This window comes from Carcharodon carcharias, chromosome 6, assembly GCF_017639515.1.
Source record: "Carcharodon carcharias isolate sCarCar2 chromosome 6, sCarCar2.pri, whole genome shotgun sequence".
Taxonomy (NCBI): Eukaryota; Metazoa; Chordata; class Chondrichthyes; order Lamniformes; family Lamnidae; genus Carcharodon; species Carcharodon carcharias.
This window is the reverse complement of record NC_054472.1, coordinates 157670901-157692793: the sequence shown is the minus strand read 5'-3', so window position 1 is coordinate 157692793 and position 21893 is coordinate 157670901.

Sequence of the window (21893 nt, the reverse complement as noted above, 5' to 3'; positions counted from 1 at the left end):
AGAGCAGCAGCTATTCTGTTCAGCGGCACCACTGGGAAGGCTTGGCTGCTGCAGAAAGACACCCACCCGAGGCCCAGATCATCAGCGGATCTCTGGGGGAGGATTTTCCCCTCATCAGGGGGGTGCAGCGGGTGGGCCCAGGAGTGGCCGCGTAACAGACTGCCACCCACAATCGGGCCCCGAGCACTATTTCATGCTGACTAGCTGTTAATTGTATGCTGAAATGCTCAGCACTGCCTGGGTGGGGGCGCGGGTGGGGGTGGGGGGGGGTGGTGGTGGAGGGAGGAGGGCGAGTGCGGAAGTCAGCGCATGTGCGCTGGTGCACTCACAGAGCTGCCTCAGAGAGCTGACGATTTCCCACATTAAAAGTAAAGCTTTAAAAGTAAGGTCAACATGTCCCCTCATGTGATTCTGTCACACGAGCAGGGACATGCTAGAAATGAGATTTAAACGTTTTTAATTTATTTTTAATTAACATTGGAAACCTCATCTGCCTGTGGATGAGGTTTCCTCAAAAACCTAAAGGCCTTTTTGCCCGCCCCACAACCGTAGGTTTGGACAGGCAGGGAAAAATTCATTAAAATGAATGAATTAATGGACTTAACAGCCCTCTTAATTGTCCTGCACTTGCCCGCTGACCGAAATATCGCGCGAGTGCACGATGACGTTGGAACGCTCGCCCAACATCATCGAGTGCTATTTCACGTTTGTGTGTGTTGGGTGCACACTAGCACACCAAAGTGAAAATTCAGCTCCTGGACTCAGGTGAGCGATGACAGGATGTGTTTTATGGTGGGGTTCACAGGGGTGGAGGGGTTCTAGGGGGTTGACAGCAAGGGCAGGGATGTGAATGCCGTTGAATGAGGGCCTCCCCCGCCCGCAAGAGACTACAAACAACCCCCACTCGTTTGCTTGTTGTGTTCCCCACGCCATTACAGGCCCACCTGCTTTAATACCAACAGGGGTAGGGTGAGGCCCTTAATTGGGCATTAATTGCCCACTTGATCTGTAAGATTGGACAGAATCTTGTGGCAGCGACAGTGGCCTTGGCCACTGGCTAGACAGCCAGCAAAAACCCTGCGTCATCACTTTTCCAGAAGGTTCACCACAACTTGTGCTGCCCAGGCACTTAGCAGGCCAGAGGCGGGCTTTCCCTGGGATCAAGGATCCCTGAGGGACAAAAGTCCCGCCTACCGAGAGCTGCCAGCCAATTAAAGGCCAGAAAATCTTCTGTGCTCTGCAGTGCCACTGGGAGGCAGTGGCTTTTATCACTACAGCACCTATCCAAGTAAGTGAATAATGCAGGAAGGGGGATGTAGGAAGGGGGTTACAGAGGTGGGTGTTGAAGAGGTTGGCAGCAAGGGCAAGGGCATGACTCTCAGTGGCCTCCTCCCCTTCCTGATACTGGGTCTAACAATCGGGCATTGAGAACCTTTGAAAGAGGGACCATCGCCCAAGAGCCTGCAAGCAAACACGTCAGGGTTTGCTTGATATGTTCCCCGTATGGCGAGACCCCCATCCACCACTGGGTTAATACCAACAGCACAGATTCAGGCTCGTAAGTGGGCATTATTTGCCTACTTAAGGGCCTCAATTGTGGGCAGGGCAGGAAGGCCATCTATGGAGTGGAGGCAGGAGGGTGGAGGATTCCCCAATCACCACCCTCACACCCGATTGAATGTCCTTAGACAGGTGGGAGGGGACAAGGTTCCGTCCACTAATTCTGTTTCTCTCTTCACAGATGCTGCGGGACCTGCTGAGTGTTTCCAGCTTTTCCTGTTCCCATTTCAGATTTTCAGCAACCGCAGTACTTAAAATTTCATTTTAGCTTTCCTCGGTTGCCTGGTCCATCAAAATCCTCATTGGAGCTTCATGTGGCATGACGCTTATGGGACCTTGCCCTTCAGTGAGGTGGCATTTGCATTTTCCTTTCCACCTGCCCTGGTTGCATTGCACTAGTGCCCAGTGTCTCATCAGAAGCCTCTAAATTATGCCCAGCATCAGTATGTGAATTGGTGGATGTGGCTGTGACATTCGATGATGGTGTGACTTCATCTACTGCGCTTCCATTGTCCTGACTGGTTGCGTAACTGAAATGATAAAGGAACAAGGGTTTGGTTGTGGTGAGGGAGGAGGAGAAAATACTGGGTCATCTTTACACTGTTTACAGTTTGCAAATCGGGACAGCTTGAGAGATGAGGGAGAAATGGAACATGAAAAGGAGGATAAGATATCAGGAAACTGGCCATTATCTTCCAATGGCTTCAGCCATGCCAGTGGTCATGGCCTCAGCGATGACCATTCCCATAATGGTCAACATAGTCTCCTCTAGTGGGTGAGGTGAACATGAAGGTGCTCCCCTCCCCTCTGGTTATTTTCTGCTGCCATCGGTTGTGCACCACCCCTTCCTGCAAGGGAGAGGGATGTGAGTAAGCTAGTGTTTTTGTGCAATGTGGCTGTCATGAATGAATAGCTGGCAGTGTGTGCAAGCTGTGAGAGAGGAGTGTGAAGCTTTCAGCAATGCAAAGTGTCTGAGGGTGAGATTAAATATTTGAATGTTAAGTATGATTCCTCATTGAAAGAGATTGGGGCTGGGTGAGTGATGGTGGTGTGGTGATTTTGACAGTGTCTAAGGTGAGTGATGCAGTTGGTATGATACGGCATTTGATGATGCATCTAGTAACCTTGACCATTTGTGTGAGATTTTTAAGCTTTCTCTGGCATTGCATACAGGTCCTTGGAGCTATACTTCTGGCATTGACCTGCAACTACCTGCTCCCACTGTCTTCTTATTATGTGACTGGCAAGCCTCCTGCCTACATCAGGATTCAGGAAATTTTCTTGATTTCCACTTCATCCACCAAGACCTCCAGTGTGAAGACCTGAATGTCCATTATTTCCGATGGTCAGCCATTCTTCATCTTTCTCAGGTCAAGTGCACTTGTAAAATGACATCCAGTATCTGCTCCAGAAACATTGCATTTCCCCTTCAGGAAGTGCAGGCTAGCTTTAAGTAGTGCAGGCCACCTTTACATAGAAGAAGTTATTATTGAAATTGGGGCGCCTGCTGATATGTGCAGCTAGTGAGCAGTGCAGAGTGAGCTGGTTGCATGTGGCAACCATTATAATGAGCAAGCAACACAATCTGGCCTGCTAGCTGCACTCCATTCAACTAATGGAGGTTATTTGCACATCATCATCCCTACAATCACTTTAGGAGGTAATCATTTAATCACCCATTGTGTTTCAACTTCTGTATTTTTCTTGCCAAGCTCCAGTATAAACATTTATTTATTTAAAGCATTTGTTTCTGCAAATTTCTCACATTCCCTCTTGACCTTGCTGCTGACCTCTGTTCAAAATGCTTTTTCTAAACCAGGTGCCACAAAACTTCAACTCCTCCTGATGACTCCTACTGCATCCCTCTACCAGGGAGGTCACTCACTATCACAGGCCAGTTACTGGTCTATCACCCAACTCTCAATCATAAGCAAAGCAATTGAAGGAGTCATCAACAAGTGCTATCAAGCAGTACTCACCAATAACCAGTGCACCAACACTCAGTTTGTGTTCCAGCAGCGTCATTTGGCTTCAAGCATAGATATAGATCTGAGCTCCAGAGGTGAGGTGAGAGTGATTGCCCTTGACATTAAGGCAGCATTTGACCCTCTGTGGCATCCAGGAACCCAAGCAAAACTGAAATCAATGGGAATCCGGGGGAAAATTCTCCAGGGGCTACAGTCATACCCAGCACAAAGGAAAATGGCTGTGTTTGTTGGAAACCAGTTCCTCAAAGCAGTGTCCACGGTTCAAATATCTTCAGCTGTTTCATCAATGATGTTCCCTTCATCTTAAGGTCTGAAGTGGGGCTGTTACCTTCTGATTGCATTTTTCAGGTACCATGCCCTAAGAGGGCATTGGTGACCATGGACCTCCAAGTTAATCTCGCCCCAGTGGAGTGGATCACCTTCGTTAACGGTATATACATCCAGTTTGTGAGGCTCTTTAAAATGTTCATTCTTTCATTTCCTCAATCTCTTTTACCATCAATCTTTCCCATCATCAACAGGCGTTCTAATTCATGATTTCTCATTTTGTGCCCAAGAAATTCCAACTGCCTCTTCCTGATCTTGGTCAGCAGAGTTCTTTTGATCTCAGATTTCACTAGCACATCTTGATTGGTAGTGGGGCTTGTCAAGATATTTTATTTGCCTCAAAATCCGCAGCCTCAATTCTATTCTGCATTTCTTCACTTGCTTCCATTTGTCAAAATTGGTGTGATCTTCCATTCTTGAATTCTCAGCTTTATTTTCATGGTTAATTTTGAATTGATCATAATCTTTTTTATATTTTTGAAACGCATCTTTGGCCTTTCCAATCCTTCGTCTTATTTCTTAGTCGCGCTTTCTGTCTGATGTTAACATATTTCCCAGGTAACAACATTTCTCTACCAGTTTGATCCTTTTGCTCTCCTCTGTGATCTTACATTCTGAGCCTCAGAGTAATGGTCTGGGAACCAGGGTTTGAATCCCGCCACAGCAGATGGTGGAATTTGAATTCAATAAAAATGTGCAGTTAAATGTCTAATGATGGTCATGAAACCATTGCGGATTGTTGTAACCTCACTGGTTTACTAATATCCTTTAGGGAAGGAAATCTGATGTCCTTACCTGGCCTAGCCTACATGTGACTCCAGACCTACAGTAATGTGGTTGACTCTTAAAACACCCTCTGAAACGGCCCAGCAAGCCATTCAGTTGTATGAAGGAATGAAGCCCCGGAAGGACCACCCAGTTTCGACCTAGGCACCAGAAACAACAATGGCAAAATCAGCCTTGTCAACCCTCCTTACTAACATCTGGGGACAGATGCCAAAATTGGGAGAGCTGTCCCAGAGACTAATCAAGCAACAGCCTGACATAGACATCCTAACGGAATCATACCTTACAGATAATGTCCCAGACACCACCATCACCAGCAGAGGTGGTGGCACAGTGGTATACAGTAAGGAGGGAGTCACCCTGGAAGTCCACAACATCAACTCTGGACCCCAGGAAGTCGCATGGCATCAGGTTAAACATGGGCAAGGAAACCTCCTGCTGATTACCACGTACTGCCCTCACTCAACTGATGAATCAGTGCCCCTCTATCTTCAACACCACTTGGAGGAAGCACTGAGGGTGGCAAGGGTGCAGAATATACTTTGGGTGGGGAACTTCAATGTCCATCACCAAGAGTGGCTAGGTAGCACAATGACTGACCGAGTTGGCCGAGTCCTAAAGGACATAGCTTCTAAACTGGGTCTGCGGCAGGTGGTGAGGGAACCAACAAGAGGGAAAAACATACTTGACCTCATCCTCAACAACCTGCCTGCCATAGATGCATCTGTCCACGACTGTATTGGTAGGAGTAACCACCGCACAGTCGTTATGGAGACGACATCCCGCCTTCACATTTAAGGGTACCTTTCATCATGTTGTGTGGCACTATGTCCAACTCTACCATTACCATAATGCCAGAGGATCAACCCTGATTTTTTGAAGAATGCAGGAGGGCATACCAGGAGCAGTACCAGGCATACCTAAAAATGAGGTGTCAACTTGGTGAAGCTATAACACAGGACTGCTTGGGTGCCAAACACCATAAGCAGCAAGTGATAGACAGAGCTAAGCAATCCCACAGCCAAGGAATCAGATCTAAGCTCTGCAGTCCTGGCACATCCATTTGTGAATGGAGGTGGACTATTAAACAACTCACTGGAGGAGGGGGCTCCACAAATATCCCCATCATCAGTGAAGGAGGAGCCCAGCACATGAGTGTGAAAGATAAGGCTGAAGCATTTGCTACAATCTTCAGCCGCAAGTGCCAAGTGGATGATCCGTCTTGGCCTCCTCCGAGGTCCCTAGCATCACTGATGTCAGTCTTCAGCCAATTCAGTTCACTCCATGTGATATCAAGAAACGGCTAAAGGCATTGGACACTGCAAAGGATATGGGTCCGGACAATATCCGGCAATAATACTGAAGACTTGTGCTCCAGAAGTTGTCACGTCCCTAGCCAAGCTGCTCCAGTACAGCTACAACACTGGCATCTACCCAGATATGTGGAAAGTTGCCCGGGTATGTCCTGTACATAAAAAGCAGGAGAAATCCAACCCGGCCAATTACCGCCCCATCAGTCTACTCTCAATCATCAGTAATGGAAGGGGTCATCAACAGTGCTATCAAGCTGCACTTGCTTAGCAATAACCTGTTCACTGACGCCCAGTTTGGGTTCTTCTAGGGCCACCCAGCTCCTGACCTCATTACAGCCTTGGTTCAAACATGGACAAAGAGGTGAGCTCTCGAGGTGAGGTGAGATGACTGCCCTTGAATCAAAGTTGCATTTGACCAATTGTGGCATCAAGGAGCCCTAGCAAAATTGGGGTCAATAGGAATCGGGGGGTGGGGGGGAAACTCTCTGCTGGTTGAAGTCATACTTAGCACAAAGGAAGGTTGTTGTGGTTGTTGGAGGTCAATCATCCCAGTTCCAAGACATCACTGCAGGAGTTCCTCATGGAAGTGTCCTCGGCCCAATCATCTTCAGCTGCTACATCAATGACCTTCCTTCCATCATAAGGTCAGAAGTGGGTATGTTCGCTAATGATTGTGTAGCACCATTCGCGACTCCTCAGATACTGAAGCAGTCCATGTCCAAACGCAACAAGTCCTGTACAATGTCCAGGTTTGGGCTGACAAGTAGCAAGTAACATTCACGCCACACAAGTGCCAGGAAATGACCATCTCCAACAAGGGAGAATCTAACCATTGCCCCTTGATGTTCAGTGGCATTGCCATCACTGAAACCTCCACTATCAACATCCTGGGGATTACCACTGACTAGAAGCTGAACTGCACCAGCCATATAAATACAGTGGCTACAAGAGCAGGTCAGAGGCTAGGAATCCTGCGACATGTAACTCTCACCTCCTGACATCCAAAAGCCTGTCCACCATCCACAAGGTACAAGTCAGGAGTGTGATGGAATATTCTCCACTTGCCTGGATGAGTGCAGCTCAATCAACCAGCCCGCTTGATTGGCACCACATCCACAAACATTGACTCCCTCCACCACCAACGCACAGCAGCAGATGTGTACCATCTACAAGATGCAATGCAGGAATTCACCAAGGCTCCTTTGACAAACCATTCCAAACCCCGACCACTACCATCTAGAAGGGCAAGATAGATGGGAACATCATCACCTGGAAGTTCCCCTCCAAGTCACTCACCATCCTGACTTGGAAATATATCACCGTTCCTTCACTGCCCCTGGGTCAAAATCCTGGAACTCCCTTCCTAACAGCAAAGTTGGTGTACCTACACCACATGGACTGCAGCAGTTCAAGAAGGCAACTCACCACCACCTTCTCAAGGGCAACTAGGGATGAGCAATAAATGCTGGCCCAGCCAGCGATGCCCACATCCCATAAATGAATAAAAAAAATTATTTGCATTTTGAACACCACTAGACATTTTGTTTTCTTATAACTTATGCTCAGCCCTTTCTTCTCACTTTCACTCACTACTCTTTCCAAAATCTTTTGCAGAAAAATCATAACCACTTCCTTGGTACATATACATTCAATGGCAATTCTGTCAACAGGCCTCCTTACATTAATATATAGGACTGTGCTTGCTGAGAAGGAGGCATCATTAGCCAGCACTTGACAAATTCCTAAGCTACTAGAGAAGGACAGAGGCTCTGTATCCTCCCAACTCCCCAAAGCCTTTTCACCGCCTCTTGTTAGATATGGCCATTTCCTGGGATTTGTGTCATGCAAATGTTATTTGCCACTCATCAGCCTAAGACTGGATTCTGTCCAGGTCTTGCTGCATGTGGGCATGGGTGCCTTCATTATTTGTGAACAGAGCTGAGTATGGTGAAATATTTTCCACTTGCCTAAATGAGTGCAGTTCCAACAACACTCAGGAATCTTGCCACCTTCCAAGATAAAGCAAGTCTTTTGATTGGCAATCCATGCGCTAGGCGAGACATGTATCCCCCATTATCACATAGCTGCAGTGGGTAGTATCTACAGGATGCAATTGGCAGCAGCTAATTTGACAGCTTGGTTTGTTCATACTTGGAGTGTTGTGCACAGTTCTCGGCTCCATATCACAGAAACAATATTCTCAGCAGTGGATAAAATGCAGAAAAAAAATGACATGTCTGGCACCAATACTGAGAGGATACAATAATCAGGAAAGCTTGAGGGAGCTGGAAAAAAAATTAAGAGAAGACATTTAAAATTGTGAGGTTTGGTGGTTGGGGTGGGGCTGTTCAATTAGGTTGATGTAGAGAAACAGAACAGTGAATGGAATAGAATATTGTGCAGTGGAGGTGGTGGCATAATGGTATTGTCATTGGACTAGTATTCTAGAAGACCCATGGTAATTCTCTGGGTTTCCAGATTCAAATCCCACCATGGTAGAGAATTAAGTTTGAATTCAATAAAAATCTGGAATTAAAAGTCTGATGATGACCACAAAACCATTGCTGATTGTCATTAAAAACCCATCTGGTTCACTAATGCCCTTTGATTGACTCTTAAATCCTCTGAACAAGGGCAATAAATGCTGGCCTAGTCAGTGCCACCTACATCCCATGATTGACTAAAAAAAATCCTGTGTCAAAGCTGAGGAGTTCCTTACCTAACAGCACTGTGGGAGCATCTTCCCCACTTGGACTGCAGTGGCTCAAGGAGATGGTTCACCAGCACATTCTCAATGACAATTGGGGATGGGTAATAAATGTTGCCTTTGCCAGTGATGACCACATCCAATAAAAAAAATTTAAAACGAGGGCATTACTTTCCTGATACAGCATTGAAAGAAAGTATTAATGAATGCTAAAATGTAGGTTATTGAAATATGTCTCCAATTTGGAATTGGCAGTCAAATATAGGATTAGATGAAACATGGTTTCTACCTTTGGTAGGATTATTATCAACTGAAGTAGACCTGAATGGATCTAGGTTATAGGTGGAGTCTCTACATGGCTGTATATCATTGTTGTTTTTCATTTTCACAAATTGCTTGTATTTATTTAATGCAACTACTCAAACATTTTCAAATGACACAAAAATGTACAGGGTTGAAAATTGAAAACAAACAAATAGATTGTTGGCCAATTTGGATAAGTTAGATGAATGGGCCTGTGTGTAGCAGATGCCCTTTAATGTGCATAAGTGAAGATTTATGTATCTGGATCTAGAAATCTGAAGTATGTGTGCATGATCCAGCAATACCCGCTAAAGGTAGAGAGGCTTGAGGGATCAGAGATGATAAGTCATTGAAGATTCACAGCAAAGTGAAGCCAAGTTTGGGTTCCGCCAGGGCCACTAAGCTCCTGACCTCATTTCAGCCTTGTTTCAAACAAAAGAGCTGAACTCCTGAGGTGAGGTGAGAGTGACTGCCCTTGACATCAAGGCTGCATTTGACTGAGTGTGGCATCAAGGAGCCCTAGCAAAACTAGAGTCAATGGGGATCAGTGAGTTGGTAAACAATATACTGCAGATGCAGAGACCAATGTAAAATGAAACACATGCTGTTTATTAACACAAGTCACAGAGCACTAACACATGGGAGCTTCACAAAGCAGCCCCTATTCTAAACTGTTAATTGACATTGCAGCCGGCGCTACATAGCCATTGGGTAATACCGTCACATGGTCAATCTGCTCACATTCTCTTAAAGGTGTATTGCAGTCCAGATTACTGCAAAAGGCTAATTGTCTAAGCAGATATGCTAGCTGTTGAGCACTCCCTCAGGGTCGAGGATGACTTGCTTCCACTCTGGTTCAATGGGTTATGAGACGGCTGTTAAGTCCAATGCACGATCTGCAGATTCTGCCAAATATGGGGCAGTTTGTGCTTGAAGAGTTGGATAGATGGGTTGTTGAAGATTTGTGCGCTCCCTCCAATGCTTTGACTTGGCCTCTGCACGTTCCTGACAAAGTTTCTGGGCGTGTTCAGTGGTTCCCTGAATCAGCATTCTCCGTTTTGGTCCATCACAAAACAGGGTGTTCCATGAGTTGGCCTCTTCAGGGATGCTTTGAGGACATCCCTAAAGTATTTCCATTGTCCTCGTGGGAGTCTTCTGCCGTGACTGAGTCCCATGAAGAAAAGTTGCTTCGAGAATGGTGTCAGGCATACGAATGACGTGTCCTGCCCAGCAGAACTGGTATAAAATGGCTAGCACCTCAATGCTGGGCAAGTTGGCCTGACAATGTTATTGGACTGCCTTTCTTGCCACCAGATTTGGAGGCACTGGTGGTACTTCTGCAGTACTTATAGGTGGCTGCTATAGGTCGCCCATGTATCCAAAGCATATAGGAGTGCAGGAATCACTGCTGCTTTCTAAACCAAGACCTTAGTCTTGTGTTTGAGATCCTGGTCCTCAAATACTCTTTTTCTCAATTGGTCAAAAGCTGAGATGGCACATAGGAGGTGATGATGAATTTCAAAACCAATGTCTGTCTTCATCGAATGCAGATTCCCAGGGTACAGAAAATGGTTCACCTTTTCCAGGATCTCGCTGTTGATCTTAATCAAATAGTGCAGGTGTTTAGCTGAGGAAGCTGGTCAGAAGGAGCCCTTAGTTTTCCAGGTGTTAAGTGAAAGGCCCTTTGGCAGTTTATTTTTGTCAGTGGTGGTTTATATCATGTTCTTATAATGATAGGAGTCCTTGAGTTTTTTTGCTGTTTAAGACACAAGGCACCAATCATTCATATTTTCCTTCAAGTGATGTCATACTGATATCCCTTAAAAGCATATTACAACACCCCCTTTCTTTTTAAAGATGCTTGTCCCCCTTTCAAGGAAGTGTGACTATTTAAAATACATGTTCATGTACAGTTACTATAAGTGCATAGAACTGATGAATCAATGAGCCTCTAAAGCATTAAGTTAATCTGCTGGTACACCCAGATCTTGTAATGGCACCCTTGACTGGAGGCATTTTTAAGTGCTCACAGTGATGATTGACATTCTTGGATGTTGTTCCTGGTTGTATTTGGGATCTAGTCCTCGCTGCAATAGGACTGTACGGTGGTTGAGGAACGGGAATAGATCTGATTTGTCCTTGGTTATGCCTCGCCATTGGGCCTTTGTGTGCAGTGACTTCATAGGATCATGGTTCTGAACAAATCCCTGTCACCTCGGCTGGTTGCCACATACCTTCTGTGGGAACTTATTGTTCCAGCTGTAAGCATAACAATTCTGCACCTGCATTTTTATCGTTCACATTGGTCATCTTCGCGAGTAATTTTACAAGCTACTCTCTAGTTTCTGAGAGAGCAGAATGGGTAAGAATAGTTAAATTGGTATGTAGTAGTCTGCCAATCATAAGCTTTGTCAGTGATGAAATAGTTGCACTTAAAGGTATTGCTCTCAGGTGTAGGGCGGAATCGTCCCAGATTTGCACTAAGTGCGGTAGCAGTTACATATCGGCCACTATGGTGGGGTTTTTTTAATTAATTCACAGGATGTGGGTTTCACTGGATGGGCCAGCATTTATTGCCCAAACCTAGTTGCCCTTGAGAAGGTGGTGGTAAGCTGCAGTCCGTGTGGTGTAGTTACACCCACAGTGCTGTTAAGAAGGAAGTTCCAAGATTTTGACCCAGTGACAGTGAAGGAATGGCTATACATTTCCAAGTCAGGATGGAGAGTGACTTGGAGGGGAACTTCCAGGTGGTGATATTCCCATCTATCTGCTACCCTTGTCCTTCTAGATGGTAGTGGTCATGGGTTTGGAAGGTGCTGTCTAAGGAGCCTTGGTGAATTCCTGCAGTGAATCTTGTAGATGGTACGCACTGCTGCTATTGAGCATCAATGGTGGAGGGAGTGAATGTTTGTGGATTGGGTGCCAATCAAGCAGGCTGTTTTGTCCTGTTTTAACGTGATATCAACCCAATCCAGCACATTATTTATGCATTCCTGGGAAACATGCCAAATTCAAGGAGAGGTGGGCTCTCGTTTGCCTGCCTGTCATCAGCTCGCACTTCAGCACGCCAGGCACCACATTTGAAGTTCAGCCGCGCGCACACATCTCAGTGCTTCCAGCCCACGACTACTGCAGGGAAGATGTCCACGAGACCACGAGAGACAAAAAGATTGCAGCCCCCAGGTTTAATGATGTTTCACTGGAATGCCATTTGGATGCCTTGGAGGCCCGCTGTGATGTCCTCTACCCCCATTCTGGCAGCAGGACAGGTAGCAGCATCACCAATCCAGCATTGCAGGTGGTGGCAGTGGTGGTCAGTTCCAGAAGAGGTTGGCCATCCAATGCAGATAGAGGATGAATGATCTCATCAGTGCAGCCAGCATATGGCAACCAACTCATCACTCTAAATTCACACCTTCAAGCCCATCACACATTCCCTGGCATCTCACTCACTGCCAGCTCAAGGGATATCACCACCCATTCTTACACACATACCCTCACATGTTCATATGGCCCCATCTTCTCTGCAGGCTGCCTTCTCAGCCCTCACCATCTTGAGGCCACTTGCACAGATCAACATGTGCCCCCGCACACATTCTGGGATACCCTCCTTCCCCAGTACAGCTCTCAACCTGCAGCCTCTTCCCTTGCCTGAGGCCTCTTCTCCCCCTTCCCCAAGCAAGACCTTGCCCTGCAACAATTGAAAAGGCACCCATATATGGCTGATCTGATAGGTAGAGCCCCCTGTAAAAGTAATGTGATGGTGTCTGTGAAGCCTGGCGCTAATGACTGCAAGTGCTGACTTAAGCAAAGTAGGCAAAGAAACCTTGAAGTCCCGAGCAAAATGCAGCCTGCCAGGTGCACGTCACTTATGTACAGTTGTGAAACATGTCGGTTTGTTTTCCCGCCGATGTGGCTGGACAATCCAGCGGGTTGGGGGGGGGGGGGGGGGGGGGGGGGGTGGGGGTGGTGGGGGGGCGGGGTGGGGGGGGGGGGGGGTGGGTGGGTGTGGGGGTGTTGGGGGGGGGCGGCTGCTGGTGAGTCCAGCTGGCTGGCCTTATAGTGATTTGCTGATGTATTAAAATAAGGTTCCCGACGTCCAATGGCGGAAAACGCATAAAGCCATTGGTGGGCAGAGCAGACAATTGCAAACTGGTTTCATGCCATCATGAGACCGATTTTTGGCCTTCTCACTATATTATCGTCTCACTGCACCGAATGCACCTGATGCCTGTGGACACAGAAAATCCTGGCCATAACATTGCATAATGTGTATCTTGACTGGCCTGTCTATATTTGAGAATGAAGATTTTCACCATGCAAATCATTCACTCGGCTCGACCTTTAGATCTAGGGTAATGAGGAGAAGTAGTTTTGTGATTGCTATTCCACTTCTCACACATATCTTGAACTGGCATATCAATAAATTGCAGACCGTTATCATAAAGGTCTCACAAGGCACACCGAATAAACTGAAAATAGCAGTTACCGTGTGTGTGACAGTTGTGCTAGAGGCATTGTGCAATTGTCAAATAATGGGGTACTTGATAAAGTGGTTGACGATGATGATGAAGTCAATGCCATGGACATAAAGGAGGGCAGATGTGATTTTGGGCCAAGGATGGGTAGGAACATGACATGGAATCACAGGTGTTTTGTGCTGACTTAGCATATGCTCTTGACATATCTCACACTTTTTGATGACAGGTTTAATGTCATTGTTCATTCTTGGCCAATAGATTGTCTCTCATATGAGTCTTTTTTCTGATTTATGCCCATGTGTAAGTGATAAAGTTTTTGAAGAATATCAGGTCACAAAAATTCTGGTATGATGCCTTGCCTAACTTTAAAAATGACTCCCTGGGAGATGTCTAGCTCATCCCAACCAGGACAAAGTTGTCTCACGAGTTCATGGATCAGGCTATTCTTCAATGATAATTTTCCACAGTTTCTGTAGTGTAGAACCTTTGCTATTTCTTCATGTAGCTGCTGGCATTTACATTGCACAAAATGTACCAGATCAATGTGGAGAACATCGTCAAGTTCGATGTCAATTAACTCAACATGTAGATCTAAGGATATATCTTGTTTTTGCAGGGTTAGGCAATCTGCTATGTGTATCCAATGTGACCATCAAGTTACCTGGCTTGTACCTAATCTCAGAGTCATAACTTTGAATTTTTATCTAGAGATGTTGCCATCTTGGCAGTGGACTAGTCAATGGTTTTCAGCAAATCATCTCCAGTGGCTTGTGTTCAGTCTATACCACAAATACTTTGCCAAATAGTTAGGTATGAAAATGCCGAAATCCAAGCACTAAAGTTAATGTTTCCCGCTTGATATTGGAATAGTTGAATTGCATTATGGGCAGAGAATTTGAAACAAATCCAATCAGTTTGCTTCTTTGTAGCATGCATGCTCCCAGACCTTTCTGTGAGGCATCTATCTCCAGGGTAGTTGTCTCCTTAGGGTTGTAAAATTGCAATATTGATGTTTTTGATAATGACTGTTTCAGTGCTTCGATGGGGAATTGGTGGTCCTCCTGCCACAGGAAAAGCACATCCTTTCTGAACAACTGCCTTAGCAATGAAGATTTTTGAGTGAAATTGGGAAAGTATGGAGACAAGAAATTAAAAAGACCTAGACATCTTTGAAGAGTTGACATGGACTTACTATTCTCTATTTTTCTTTGATTGGGACATATGCCAACACTAGAATAAATAGAACTGAGGAAACTGATCTGATGCACGTTGATGTCGCAATTCAGGTTGTTGAACACAAATACTTCATTATGTGCTGCTTGCATCAAAAAATACAGATTATGATCATGCTCTTGCTTTGTTCTTCCCACAACAGCTATATTATCTGTGATACGGATGCATCCTGGCACAGTGTATATAATGTGGTTCATGTAAGCTTGAAAGAAATCCTGGCTAACTGATAGCCTGAAAGGAAGTAATTGAATACAGCATCATCTAAATGGGGTATGAAATGTAGTAAGCTATTCGGACTTCTCCATGAGATGTACTGACCAGTAACCATGCTTTGTCTCAAGCTGTGAGAAGATTTTTGCACCTGCAAATCTCAGATTTAGCTCTTTTTATGTGGGTATTTTACAAGGACAATGTTTCAAAACTGTGTTTAAATGACATGGATTGAAGCATACTCTTAATTATCTGTCCTCATTTATGACAAATGTGATTGAGCTGCACCAACCTGTATGCTCTTGGACCCTTCTAATGATTCCATTTTTCTCCATTTTGTCTAGTTTGACCAGCAATTTGTCTTGTGTGAAGATGCATCACTTATATTGTGGATCAATTGGTAGACTTGCATTCTCCTACAAGTGTAATGTTGCATCTTCCTTGAAACTGCCAATTTTGTTGAAGTATTCTGGATATTTCAATGTTAGGTCATGAACTGAGGTGATAGAAGTAATTTCTGAAGTTGATCTTCTGTGTGAGGCCTGAATGATTCCATGGATTGTTACTGGAGTGAGGTCTTGACATGCTAAGAGACCTGCAATCGCTTTAGTTTCCATGATATAGAACATCTGTGACACCCAGGAATATTGATGGTACTTGCGCTCCAAGACTATGGATCCTGTACATGGAATTAGTGAACCGTTGTACATTTAAAGTTTCACAGTGGTAGGTTTTGTCATGGCCTTCCACATCTGTGGATACATGTCTTTTAGTATTCGCAGAGGCACTTGCTCCTGCTCCATCTTGGTGAATAGTGAATAGTTGTCAACTTTCTTAGGACAGGTGATTTGCATTTTGGCAAACACTTTGGATGGTGTAACAGCATCTATGTTTTCCATGAGATTGAAGATGTGAAACAAGTGTTCACTGCTCTTTATCTTGTCGCGCACATCATCACCATTTTCTGGTTTGTCAATCACCTCATGTATATGTTTCTAATAGAACACAGGATGGTCATTCTTATGATTTGAACTTGCAGCTGTATATTTGGTCTGTTTGGATCACTGCATTGCTCTTTATAGCTGCATCAGCCTTTACGCTGGTACACTGTTATTGCCATTGGCCCTTTCCGCCATATGCCATGCAGAATTGATGGGAAGTGGGGCATTTCCTTGGTGCATGCAGAAGTCAGTACCTTCCATGTGTCTTTCTAGGTTTGGGTGTGGTAGTGAGTATGTCAACAATTGTACTTAGGACTTGTTAGCTTTGTTGACCTGCAAGAATCACTTAATAGCTACGTCTATACTTGAGTAGCTCTTCGATGCTGTACATTTTGGGTTTGTTTAGCAGGTCTTTCTGGAATGCTTCCATGAGAGTGGATGCAATCACCAATTCAACAACTATGCCTGCTAGCACTGCATTTGAAAAATCGCAACATGTGCCTTTTTTCTATACATCTGCTGATGGAGTGAGCTGTGCATTCTGTAGGCTGTTGTCAAAATTACATGAACTCCAGTTGAAGAATACAGAAGTATAACCTGATTCAGAAAGGATACTTAGAAAATATCAGTGGGATTAGACAACATCAACATGGATTTATGAAAGGGAAATCATATTTGACAAATCTACTGAAGTTTTTTGAGGACATGACTAGCAGAATAGATAAGGGAGAACCAGTGGATGTGGTGTATTTAATTTTCGGAAAGGTTTTGATGAAGTCCCACATAAAAGGTTAATGTGTACAAAATTAAAGCACATGGGATTGGGAGTAATATATTGGCATAGATTGAGAATTGGTTAACACACAGGAAACAGATAGTAGGAATAAATGGGTCATTTTCAGAATGGCAGGCAGTGACTAGTGGGGTACCGCAGAGATCAGTGCTTGGGCCCCAGCTATAATCAATGATTTGGTTGAGGGGACCAAATGTAATATTTCCAAGTTTGCTGAGAACACAAAACTACGTGGGAATGTGAGTGATGAGGAGGATGTTAAGAGGCTTCAAGGCGATTTAGACAAGCTGAGTAAGTGGGTAAATGCATGGCAAATGCAGTATAACGTGGATAAATGTGAGGTTTTCCACTTTGGTAGAAAAAAACAGAATAGCAGAGTATTATTTCAATGGTGATAGATTGGGAAATGTGGATGTACAAAGGGACCTGAGTGTTCTTGTACACCAATCACTGAAAGCAAGCATGCAGGTGCAGCAAACAGTTAAGAAGGCAAATGGTATGTTGGCCTTCATTGCAAGAGGACTACAGGAGCAAGGATGTCTTACTGCAGCTTTACAGGACATTGGTGAGACCACACCTGGAGTATTGTGAGCAGTTTTGGTCTCCTTACCTAAGAAAGGATATACTTGCCATTGAGGGAGTGCAGTGAAGGTTCACCAGACTGATTCCTGGAATGGCAGGATTGTCGTATGAGGACAGATTGGGCCAACTAGGCCTGTATTCACTGGAGTTTAGAAGAATGAGAGGGGATCTCATTGAAACGTATTAAATTCTGACAGGGCTGGACAGACTGGATGCAGGTATGATGTTTCCTTTAGCTGGGGTATAGAATAGGGAGTCAACATCTCAGGATATGGGGTAAGGTATTTAGGACTGAGATGAGAAGAAACTTCTTCATGCAGAGGGTGGTGAACCTATTGAATTCTCTACTACAGAGGGCTGTGGAGGCCAAGTCACTGAATATATTTAAGAAGGAAATAGATAGATTTCTAGACTCTAAAGGCATCATGGGATATGAGGAGAGAGCAGGAGTATGGCGTTGAGATAGATGATCAGCCATGATCATACTGAATGGCGGATCTGGTTCAAAGGCTGAATGACTTACTCCTGTTCCTATTTTTTATGTTTCTAACCTGTCTTCCATTGGAGTCCATATATTATGGGCATCCCTTACCTCTTTTTCTGTTAATCCTGACATGTTCAGCCTGTGTAGACTTTCATTCCCAGCTCCTAGGTGAATTTTTACGCCTTGCTTGTCTGGTTCAGGCATCCTTGAACCAAGAAACGATGGCTCTGTATGTCGTTTAAACATGTTGAATTTGGATAGTAGGTCAACTGTATTCCATTTCAAACATTCTGACAATATCCCTTTGACCTTCCTCCTTCTGTAATACCTGGAATGAATGTCATATAGCCACTTCTGCACGCTTTTCTCAACCACTTCCCTGAAGACGTGTCGTGGCGGGAATGCACTATGGAGTAATTGTGTCTTTGCATTTCATTCAATTTATTGTTCAGCAACTCCCAAAGCCACTCATCATAATCACAACCTCCCTGCCTAATTTTTATGACTTTTTTTGTTTGACTCTCCCTTACTCGCTATCAGTCTGGTCCACACCCTGGTCACTCACCTTTCCCAACTGAGCTAACCTGATGCTAGTCCTCTCGATGCATTGCCCCACCCACTGAACTGACAGGACATACACTGCAATCTGACCATGAAGAATCAGTCTGCTTACCAGCTCTTTACCTGAGAGCTGGAAACCAGACTTGAGCACTAACTTGGCGCTGTGTCTCCAAAGCTTTTGTTCATTGTCAGCACACTGTGTCTTCAACACTGTCCAATGCTGCAATTTCATTACGGTCTGACCAAAATGTCTCAATCCATGTGGCACAATCTAAGACTGTTTACCATGTACTTACACTGCTGATTACCATGTCGTGCTTTTAGAATGATAAAAGTACTTGGGCTTTTTTACTGTATGAGGCACAAGCATCAATCACTCAAGGGATTCGGTAAGCATGTTGTGGGTTCATTTATTAAGACTAGGTACATGAAAACTATACATAACTATAAAGCTTGAAGACATCAGAGATGTGCATGTGTGCTCTGCTCAAAGCAGAAGCGAAACCAAGAATGGATTATATACGCATTTCCATTCTAGTGCTGTCATACTGATATACCTTAAGTGCATATTACAATGGTTTGCCATTGCTTTCCACACTCTGAAACAGGTCCCAGGTCTACTTTGTCTGGCGTGGGAATTGAACCTGTACTGTTGGCGTTATTCTGAACCACACACTGGCCATCTACACAACAGAGCTAATCCCCCTATATATAAATATATATATATATACATACAGATAAATAAATATATAAATTAAGTATAGCGAGAGAGAGTGCCAAACGACATTCATAGTCATGGAACTGTAACCCAGCGTAAATCAATGCTTTTGGCAGAGAAGAGGAAAAACATATTTTTTTAGTTGGCACATGCTGGGCTAACTATGACTTGGAAGTTGGCAAGCGGCCCTTCTCAAATGCTTTTTATTGTGTCTGTGATACCCTCTTCCTCCATGTAGCCGTAAGGTGAAGTGAATGAGCTTTACCTGTTCACATCACCAGACCAGCAAGTCCGGTGCAAACTGTTAGAGAAGGTGCAAGTGGAGTGAAACAATGGGAAAAAAGGAAATAGAGAAAGAATAAAATATGCAAAGAGAATGAGGAAATATGGAATAATATTTTCTGCAAATTCAGACATGGCAAGCATAAAGAGAGACACAGGCGAGTAGGAAAGCAAGGGCAAGAGAAAAGCAGAAAGGAAGAGGTTTATACAGCACACAATTAAATCTGTTTTCCCTCTGTAAAACAGCATGATGCCTGTCTGTCTCAGCTGCTGTGCTGTAAAGACAGGATGCATGCTTCCCATATGTATGCACATAATACAGAATTACTGAGCACACAATCAAAACGCTGTGCATGATTTCTCCACAGAAGATGACATATTTCGATATTCTTAACCTATTGGAAATGAATCACGGCTGCAAAATGGCTCCCTAATGGACATTGAGCCATAACCTGTTGTAATGAAATTTCAAATTGTAAATGTTTTTAATGCCACTATAACCATTTAGTTGGCCTGTTGAGACATATTTCTGAAGTATGAAAACCATCAATTAATATCCTGCACAAAAACCTCCACTGAATCTAGATCGGCATTTTTGTACCATTCGACACACTTCAATTAAAGCGACTGGCAAGTGCACTTGAAACATGTCAGATCCTTGGCTGACTGCTTTATTCAACCCCTCTGTTGAAAATCTAGCCCAAAACCAACCTGATGAGGGAGTCAGCCACAAACCGTCATCAGTTCAGAATTGTCACTGAAAGAATGAGGAACCAAACTGCAGAGGTATTTCTTTAATTTGGGTGTTGTGAGATTGTGGAATGCTTTGCTACCGCGAGTATCGATGCAATTTTAAAATCAAATTTGGTTAAAAAAAAATTGGAACAGAATAACATGGAGGACAACAGGGAGAGAACAAGACAGTGGTTTGATTTTAGATTAGAGCTAGCACAGGCACGATGAGATGAATGGCCTCCTTCTGAGCTGTTAACGTCTATGGTTCTACATGAGGAAGAAATCATGAAACTCCTGGAAAGTACTCAGGAGTAGAAGTGGCAGATAGGGAAATAAAAGGGGAGGTGCCAACTGCAGGTTAGTCATAATATTCATCTTCTCTTTCCTCCTATGTTCCTGTAATACGTGCAACCATTCATCAAAATAAAGTGCATAATTAAGTCTGGGAACTAAAAGTTCAACGGAACTCTGCATCTCAGCTATATGACATTCGAATTAGGAGCAGGAGTCGGCTACTCTGCCACTCGAGCCTACTCTGCTATTCAATGAGATCATGACTGACCTGATTGCAAACTCCCACCTACCTCCAATAACTTTTTACTCCCTTGCTTATCAAGAATCTATCTACCTCTGCTTTAAAAATATTCAAAGACTCTGCTTCCACTACCTTTTAAGGAAGAGAGTTTCAAAGACTCACTATGCTATGAGAGAAAAAAAATTCTCCTCATCTCTGTCTTCGATGAGTGACCCCTTATTTTTAAACAGTAACCCCTAGTTCTGGCTTCTCCCATAAGAGGAAACATCCTCTCAATATCCATCCTGTCAAGTTCCCCCTATCCATACTTACTTTCCTTGTTCTCCCCTGGATATGCCACAAAGCAAACAAACGTTGGGGATGAAGTGGCAAGAGAAACCACCACCCTCTGTTTCAGGCCCTGCCAGCACTTATTGCGTGCAGTCAGTCAGCTGCTTCCTGAAGAATAGGAGAGTATTAGTTAGTCAGTCAGAGGGCAATGCACAGGGTCATGCAGAGAGCTGGAGCCTATGGAGGAGCTAAAAATGCAAGATGGGGTGGTAGATGCCATTGGCTGAAAGATCAGGAGATTCAGGCTTTGGCTAAGGAGTCACAAAATTCATGTAGCTCAAATTTCAGGCAGACTGGGAGTTGGCCTAAAACAGATGCTAGACACCTTTCATATGTTAATAAGGGATCTAAGGCCTGGGTAAGGACCCCTCTGGGTAATTTGTTTTCCATGAACAGAGGGATGTGGGCCTGCCCCACTCAGAATTCTTCAGTGGCCATTGCAACTGTCAATGAAAGGTAAGCATCTTAAAAATAAAATGTTAACCTTGTGTATCCAATGTTGATGAGGTCCAGGGCTCTACTTTGAGCTAACCATAGGCCTCCCAGATGGGAAGTGTGCTTCCCTTGCAGTGCTGAGTACAGGCCCAAAGGCAAACCAGACGCATTTACAACACTTCAACTGGTCATTTATCTCATTGTTGTTAGTGGAACCTTGCAGCATGCAAAAGAAAATCACAGTAGATGTTGGAAATCTGAAATTAAAACTGAAAATGTTGGAGATACTCAGTGGGTTAAACATTCACTGCCTTCACAGTGCACACTGTGTCAGCAGTGTGCACCATCTACGAGATGCACTGCAGCAATTTGCCAAGGCTTTTTCAAAAGCACCTTCCAAACCATAGAACTATAGAAAAATTACAGCACAGAGGAAGGCCATTCAGCCCATCTTGTCCATGCCAGCCCGAGAACACCCAGGTGCCCTTTCTAATCCCACCTTCCTGCACCCAGCCCAAAGCCCTGCAGCTTACAGCACCTTAGGTGGTGGAGAATGAAGGTGCTTTTCTGAATGAGGGTGCTTTTCTGA